Source organism: Mus caroli, chromosome 5, assembly GCF_900094665.2.
Source record: "Mus caroli chromosome 5, CAROLI_EIJ_v1.1, whole genome shotgun sequence".
NCBI classification, from domain to species: Eukaryota; Metazoa; Chordata; class Mammalia; order Rodentia; family Muridae; genus Mus; species Mus caroli.
In genome coordinates, this window is record NC_034574.1 from 37,147,325 (window position 1) to 37,156,493 (window position 9,169).

The following is a 9,169-nucleotide window of genomic DNA, read 5'->3' on the forward strand; positions in this document are numbered from 1 at the left end:
CACCTAAAATCATTGCTTATTCCCTGTCTTGGCCATAGGAGCACACATGTTCATATATATTCAAATTTTTCTCATATCTTAAACTAATTTCGACTACAACATTTAACAGAGGTTTAATGCCAGGAATAGCAGTGCATGTCTTTAATCTCAGCCCTCAGGAGGCAGAATCAGGAAGATCTATATGAGTTCAAGGCCTCTCTGGTCTACATGGTAGGTTTTAGGTTAGTCAAGACTTTATAAAGTGAGACACTGCAAAACAAACAAACATAGATTTGGGAAGAATATTTAACAATGTATGAAGAATCCAAGCAGACCTGGTTCTGTCCCTGGACAAAAGAAACCATAAATCCTGATTTTTTTTCCACCTAAAATTAGGAGAGTACTACGGATCCCTTTAAAGATTCAATATGGGTGAAGAGTTTGGTTGAGATGTCTGGCATTTTTTAGCTTCTCCCCTGCAGTGGTAGATACAGCTTTAATTAAATTCACAAGCTGATCTCCAGCCTGCTGTGTAATTCTGCTCCTTCAAAGTGTTAATGGCAGTCGTGATTCTTGTCCATTAAAGTCCGTTTCCATCTCTTGTCCATTAAAGTTGCTTGCAGTGTCTGAGACCTTGACAGAAATGATTTTAAAACTTCCCAAGATGGACGTCATAGATGCCAGTTCATTACACAGTCTTCACAAAGTCCAGCATCTCTGAAGAATCCCCCCCATAAATCTGTGCTGAGAGGGAGTGATCTTCTCTACATGTCATGGTTCACGGCAGAAGGTCCTGCGCTGAATGATTCAGGAAGGTAAAACCAGAACTGCTCTTCAAGGAAACATCACTTATAATGTGACTTCTGAGCCAAGAGACATTACCCCTCCCACCTGAGCTCTCAGCAGTTGTGCTTGCATCTGTGGATCCTTCATCTTCTTTCTTTCTAATGGACTTTTGAAAGAGGCAGGAGCCTATTCACTCAAGTCTCACAGCCATAAATTCCCTGTAAAACCCTGTCGACTTTGGTGCACTGTCAGGGACATAAAACTGCCAGTGGCCATGCTTTCAATTATAAAAGACAATTCCTCTGTATAGGTGAGTTCATGTTCGCAATAGCTGTTGTATGGCAGTCCTCCTATTCTCCCATGGATGTGTGGGAATAGTGTTCTAAGTTGTCCTTGAATGTTAATCCCAAAAGAGTATAAGAGTTGCTCCTGTTGATTGCAATAATTTGCTAAATGGTCCTTTCCCTGATGCCCCATCCCAGATGATCAGTTGACATGTTAGTCTCTTCCACATGCACTTGAAAAGTGGTGTTGTAATTGTCCCCTGTTTTCATTTTCAAAATGTAAGACAATACTGACTACATAGATGATGATATAAGATGATGATACAAGTAGAACAACTCAGCTCTTGAACAGTCCTGACTTAGGAACCTACATATGCTAACCCTTGTGGATCTAAGCACACAGCACCTGCTGATTTTTATTCCTATGAACCTCATCTTGTGCCAAAGGTGCAGTGACCCATCTGTGATTCAATCAGTTGTCATACTCAGAGTGAGTTTTTACCAACTTCTTTAGTCACTTGTCACAATTGTTCACTGCAAATTCAAATCTACTCCTCAATTTTACCTTCAGTGGAGGATTCTTCTGGCATAAACAGAAAATGTCCTGCCAGAAACCCTATAAATGATGACTTTCTAAGAATCAGGTGAAATTTTTATCATAAAATTAGAGATGTATCGTCTCCTTCCTTCTAATTAGGACATGCTAGAGATGGCACCTAGCTTAAAAAGCATGTAGCCTCACCAAGACAGACCAATCTATGATATTAATAAAAGTAGAAGTTTCCATTTAACTAAATGTTCCACCATGCTTTCAGTAAGATTAGGGAATACCTTTAAGCCTTAGCTTCTACATTTGCAGAACAGGAACAAACAAACTACTTGTAGAGTCATGCTAGGGCGTAATGAGATAAGGGGTGTAAATTGTCCAGTAGATCAGGGTTTAAAATGCATGGTCATTCTCATTATAAAGCTAACTCTATATGATTTCATATGTACACCTTTCTATAACCTATTATACAAGTCTTTTTTTTTACAGTGTACTTTTTTTAATTTTAATATTTTTATTACGTATTTTCCTCAATTACAAGTCTTAATAAAAATCAGAATATACAAGTATGTGTACTTTGCAAAGTGACATCTTAATATATGCCTGCATTTGTATGTATGACTTATACTGTGACAGAAATCAAAAAAGGATTGCCTCTTTATAAAGAAAAGAAATAGTTACAGGCTGGAAAGATTGCTCAGTAGTTAGGAAGAGGTAGTGCTCTTCTAGAGGACCCAAAATTTAACTCCAAGCTCTGGTGGATCACAACTTCCTGTCACTTTGATCAGACATCTTTGGCCCCCAGGTTGTCTACATGAATGTAGCTGCACACTGACTTACACATACACTGGCATGTATGAATTAAGGAAAACTGAAGAGATTTTCTTCAAAAGAAAAGATCATGAATTTTGTAGAGTGACAAAGTCCCACGTGTCAGAAACAGACGGAACGTCACAGATTGATGAACCAAAAATCCTTTCTCGATGCTTAGTTCTCAAGACCAGAGAGTTTGGTTTTCCTTTTTCCTGTCTCTCTCCATCACTTTACAAGGACGCCATGCAGGACTGTTTGCCGCTGTGAATGATAGCCTGAAGAAGATGAGGGAAGGTGTTCTTTCTTCACTGTATCAGAGGGTTCAGTCCATCATGTTGGGGAAGAGAGGCACCATACAGAAGCTTGCATTAGGGTCTATCAGGAGGCAGAGGAATCCATCTGCATTCTCCAATTCCCCCTACTATGATTAGGTCCTCCAGGCTATTGGATACTGCTACTCATATTCAAGGTAGATCTTGCCCACTTTACCCAAGCTTTTCTGGAGATACCCACACAGTCACCATCCAGGTATATGCTTTCCTAATCCTGAGGTGCTTCTTGGGTAGTAAGGATTAACCCTTACAGACCTCTCCTGCCATTGGATCTTCTTGACCAGTATCTTGGATTCTGAAAATATGAGCTTTCTCTAAACAACATTAACATCTTTTTTATTACTTATGTATTTATTCATTTTACATCCCAATAGCAGAACTCTTCCTCCTAGTCCCCACTCACATGCCCCTTTCCTTCCACCAATCTTTCCCTTCACCTCTGAAAAGATGGAGGTGCCCTCCTCCCCTTCCTGGTACTGACCCACTCAACCCATTGTAGGACTAGACTCATCCTTTCCCACTGATGCCAGACATGGCAATCCAGTTAAGGGAATATAATCCACAGGCAGGCGACAGAGTCAGGGAAACTCCCTGCTCCTTCAACTTTTTTTTAATGTCTAGGTTCAGAAATATTAACTGTCAGTTCAAAGTAACCTTGATTTCATGGGAGATGTTGAAAGATTCATTATGTCAAACCCCACAGGTCAGGGGATATAGCTGTTCATGGTGATATGACAGGAAGTAGAAGAAATTTTGAGATGGGGTGAAGGTGTCAGATACTGTAGCCACTGAAACAGTTTTAGCTGGTCAGAGAAAACTGTCAACTTTTCTCCCCTGGGTAAATGTAGTTTATGTGACGATTCTGTTAATCACACAGACCAGTTCCTGAAGCATGTGGGGAAACTGCATATCTGCAAGCATTCATATTCAATATATATATAGTTTGGGGGCATGTTATACTTAATATTTGGGCTAATATACACATGCATATGTAGGTATACACATATGTATATTTAAAGATTTATTTTTTCTTTCCTGTACATGAGTGTGTGTGTGTGTGTGTGTGTGTGTGTGTGTGTGTAGAAATGCACAAGTGTCTACAGGTGTCAAGAACAGGTGTAAGATTCTCCAGAGATTGAGGTTATAGGCAGGCAGGTATGAAATACAAGATGTGGGTTCTGGTGGGTTAATCTAACCTCACCTGCAAAAAACGTAAGCTCTCTTTACCACTGAGGCTGCTTTCTAGCTCCATAGATATATTTTTGTACAATAAAAGTGGACATTAATAGGATACGATAAAGATGATATAAGTGATATATCAAAATGTTTTGCTAATCGTCATGGCATTGTAGCAACGATACAAGCTTACATATTGTCTCTGTTCTCTGAAACTAAAATTCTACTACAGTGTGGAAAGGTTGTATAAATTAAATTTATAAGGATGTGTGAGTATTTTGTGGCATATTGGTAGCCTATTAGCATGCAGAATTTTGTAAGTGTAACAACTTTACACATAAAGCAGTCTACATATGACAATGTAGATACTGCATTATTTAAAGCTTGTATTTTGTACTGTTTCATATACTGCAAAATATCAGGCAGAACTCATGAAAGTAGATATGACTCTACATGCATACTTCCCTATGTGACTGTAGAGAGTTTATTTGCTTTCATCTTACCATGTACCCAGACCTCTTGCATTGGAGTTACTTTTATGTGTGGATGTGAGGATGAAGATTTCAGAGCAGCACTGTCAGTTCTGATGGCTTCTTTTTCACATTTTATCTTACTGACATTATCTTTCATCATCTCTTAAAAAAAAGTCCTGCTGATTCACTTGTTTATTCCCTGAGTACTGGCATAGGTAATGGGAGATCACAAGGGGTAATTAACTGGCAACATCCATGTCCGTGTCTGCATTCACCAATAAAAGAGATACAGAATTTTCATCTCAGTAGATAGATAGACTATATACATTGTTCTCTCTTACAGCCAATTCAGTCATCTGACTAGGTTCTGCATAGAGGGATGCAAAGCATTAGTCGTTTAGCCTGAGAAGAAGTATGTGCTCTCTGGCTTTTATCTTCTAGTTTCTACAAACCATAAAGGTGTTATTTCATGTATAATATGGAAGTCCCATTCTCAGAATGACTGAGTATCTTACATTCTGCACATTTAGTAATACTGAGTCATTATTTTGACCTGGAACATATACAAATAACTTACAGCAACAAAAACAAAACTAAACAAACAAAAACAACAACAAGGGCTAAACAATAAGAAAAGCAAAGTAGTTAAGGTTGGGACATGGAATTAGACAGAAGGTTCTCAAAATAATAAACAAATGGCTGAAATATTATTTAATGTTCATCATACTTAGCCATTGGAAAGTGTAAATTAAAACAACTTTTGGATTTTATCTTACTTCAGTCAGAATGGCTAAGATCAAAATGACAAACACTGATGTCTTTGTAGAGAAAGCAGAATATATATATTCACTGCTGGTGGGAGTATAAACTAGTATAGCCACTATGGAAATCAAGGTGGAGGCTCCTCAAAATGCTAGGAATAGATCTACCACAAGATCTAACTTTACTCCCTTAGAAACCCATACTCAAAGAACTCTATTTCCACTTACAAAGATATACAATCCTCTACATTCATTGCTGCTTGATTCATAATAGCAATGAACCAGAAATAAGCCTAGATGTCCATCGAGAGTTGACTAGATAATGAAAATGTGGTATGCAGGAATAATGGACTGTTATTAGGCTATAAAGAAATAAAATGTGTATGTAACTGGCTAGAGGTAGAAATTATCATTCTCAATGAAGTAATCCAGACCAAATAAAACAACTACAACATATTCTATCTTATATGTGAATGCTAGACTGGAATACTTAGATATGTGTTCTCAATTGGAGAAACAAAAGAAGGGAAGACACTAGTAAGGGGCCATGGATTGACTTTAAGGGGCATGAGATAGAATACAGGCAGTGTAAATCATGGAGCAAGGGAGTTAAATGGTTTGATGGACGGGGCACAGGTCAGAGTAGGAATTACATAGAGAGGACTAACTCACACTAAAGAATGTTAAAAATTTGCTACTGCAAACACTTTCTAAAATAAATTCATATACCAAATGACTTTAAATAATTTTCTCTATAATGTAGGAAAAATAATTCCCTTAGATATCATCGGCCATCAGATAAAAAGCATAATAAAAGAAATGGGTTATCCAATGACTTGCATTACACTATCAGTATCATTCCTTTTGGTGCTGATGAACTACTAGAACATCTCAAACCTCACTTAGTGCTGTACTTCTAGTATTTTTTTTTTTTACTCTTTTTGAAACAGGGTCTCACTGTGTTGACAGGCTTGCCTGGAAATCCTGGGCTAAACAATCCTCTTGCCTCAGCCTTTCAAAGGTAAGAATAACAGGCACAGTCGTGCTCTCCGGTTCTTCAGAAACTTTAATGGGTATGAAAGCCAGGTGTTTTCATTAATGTGATTCTGATTTAGCAGGCTTAGAATAGTAGCCAAGAGTCCATGTTGCTACTTGTCTCCCCGATAATAACAATATTGGCTAGGCTGGTGACCACACGTTTTACCAAAGGACTCAATACAACATAAGCCCTTAAAAATGATGAACTACTTCCATGGGTATTTTATTCCCCATTCTAAGAAGGATCGGAGTATCCACAATTTTGTCTTCCTTCTTCTTGAGTTTCATGTGTTTTGCAAATTGTATCTTGGGTATTCTAAGTTTCTGGGCTAATATCCACTTATCAGTAAGTTCATACCATGTGTGTTCTTTTGTGATTGGGTTATCTCACTCAGGATAATATCCTCCAGATGCATCCATTTGCCTAAGAATTTCATAAATTCATTGATTTTAATAGCTGAGTAGTACTCCATTGTGGAAATGTACCACATTTTCTGTATCCATTCCTCTGTTGAGAGACATCTGGGTTCTTTTCAGTTTCTGGCTATTATAAATAAGGCTGCTATGAACATAGTAGAGCATGTGTCATTTTTACAAGTGGGAACTTCTTCTGGGTATATGCCCAGGAGAGGTACTGCTGGATCTTCAGGTAGTACTATGTCCAGTTTTCTGAGGAACCACCAGACTGATTTCCAGAGTGGTTGTAACAGCTTACAATCCCACCAGCAATGGAGGCATGTTCTTCTTTCTTCACATCCTCACCAGCATCTGCTGTCACCTGAATTTTGGTCTTAGCCATTCTGACTGGTGTGAGGTGAAATCTCAAAGTTTGGAGCTGAGACAGAAGGAAGACCATTAAGAGACTGCCCCATCCAGGGCTCCTTCCCATAAACAACCACCAAACCCAGACACTATTGCATATGCCAGCAAGATTTTGCTGACCGGACCCTGATATAGCTATCTCTTGTGAGGCTATGCCAGTGCCAGCAAATACAGAAGTGGATGTTCACATTCATCTAGTGGATAGAACACAGGGCCCCCAATGAAGTAACTAGAGAAAGTACCCAAGGAGCTGAAGGGGTCTGCAACCCTATAGGAGGAACATCAATATGAACTAACTAGTACCACCCAGAGCTTGTGTCTCTAAGTTGCAGCAGAGGATGTCCTCCCATCAATGGGAGGAGAAGCCCTTGGTCTTGTGAAGATTATATGCCCCAGTACAGGGAAATGCCAGGGCCAGGAAGCAGGATTGGGTGGATTGGGGAGCAGGGCAGAGGGAGTGTGTAGAAGACTTTCAGGGAGGAAACTAGGAAAGGGGATAGCATTTGAAATGTAAATGAAGAAAATATCTAATAAAAAATGTTGAACTACAAGGATTGGTAGAGCATTCAATTTGTTATCTGAGAACTAGAATTAAAAACTCCACTCTTCATGTTGATAGTTCATAAGCTATTAACCACAAAGGCATTTCTCCAGCATTTTCTTTCCTCCTTATATGTGTTGACTTTATAAGATCACAGCAATTACAGCCTCTAGAAGGCAATCCATCTCCATTCATGTATTTTTGGCAGTGATTCTTAAAATGTGATTCTAAGAATTACTTTCCCATGATGCACCTAACCCTCAAAAGACTGGATGATCCAGGGAGTTTAGAGGTTAGGTAGGGTGGAGGGTGGGGGCATCCATGTGGAGACAGGGTGTGGTGGGGAGGAGCTGTGGAATGTGGAGCAGTTGGAGGGTCGATGTGGACAGTGGGGAATGAAAAATAGAATGTAAAAGTGTATTAAAAATGAAATAAAATAAAATAAAATAATTGGTGCCTTGAGAAGACCTCCTAATAATTCTGAGGCTATTATGAATTTGAGCATCTTTGTCTATAGAAGACCACTTCCTGAATTTCACTTGGAGATTATATATATATGATATATATATATATATATATATGATATATATATATATATATATATGATATATATATATATATATATCTATACATATATATACATATACATGTATATACATATACATATATATATATATATATGTATATATATATATATATGAATGCAGACAATGGGCCTCCCCAAAAGATGAGGCTTTAAGAGCTCTACAATGAAGGAAAGAACATTTTTAATAGTGGTTTTAGCTTCTCAGAGAATGATGGTAGACAAGAAAGAAAAATCTGACCCAGCATAGTAGCACATAACTATAATCTCCATACAAAGGAGGCGTTTCCAGGGGGGGTCAAGAGTTCAAGGTTGGTATCCTCAAGCTCATGGATAGTCTGGGTCACCTGAGCTCTGTCTCAAAATTGTTACTTTTTTTATAGGGACATATTCATTCCTCAAACAATGTAAGGGTAGTTTGGACAGTTTCAATCCATGGGCATACAAAAGTAAAGCAAACAGTTCACAAAACAAAAGGATTAATAGGAAAAAAAAAAAAAAAGAACCTGCAGTAAAATGGGCATTGACAGAAGTGGGAAAGAGAATTTTAAAATAAAGGTAGGGGATGGAAGTATTTAGAATTTTATGCACGGAATCAATGAGACAGACTCTGGGAGTCTGGTGAGAAACAAAAGCAGACTCTTTTATTGCAAGATCGGGCGTGCCTTTATACCCTCCACCTGTGCCCCATTGGTTCATGACATCTCACTCCCTGTAGCTGGCACCAACTGATTTGTTGTTCTGGTCATGTGCTCTGTTGTCATTTGTCTCCAGGTGTCAGGAAGATTTCAAGGTTGCCCAATGTCAAAATAGCTGTTGTGCATGCATGGGCCACTATGGGCCCCCAGTAAGGATATGCTGGTTCATTCCTCCTACAATTTTTTTTAATGCTTTCTAATTCTTTAAGATTTATTTATTTATTACATGTAAGTACACTGGAGCTGTCTTCTTTTTTTTTAATTTTTAATATTTTTTAATTACGTATTTTCCTCGATTACATTTCCAATGCTATCCCAAAAGTCCCCCATACCCTC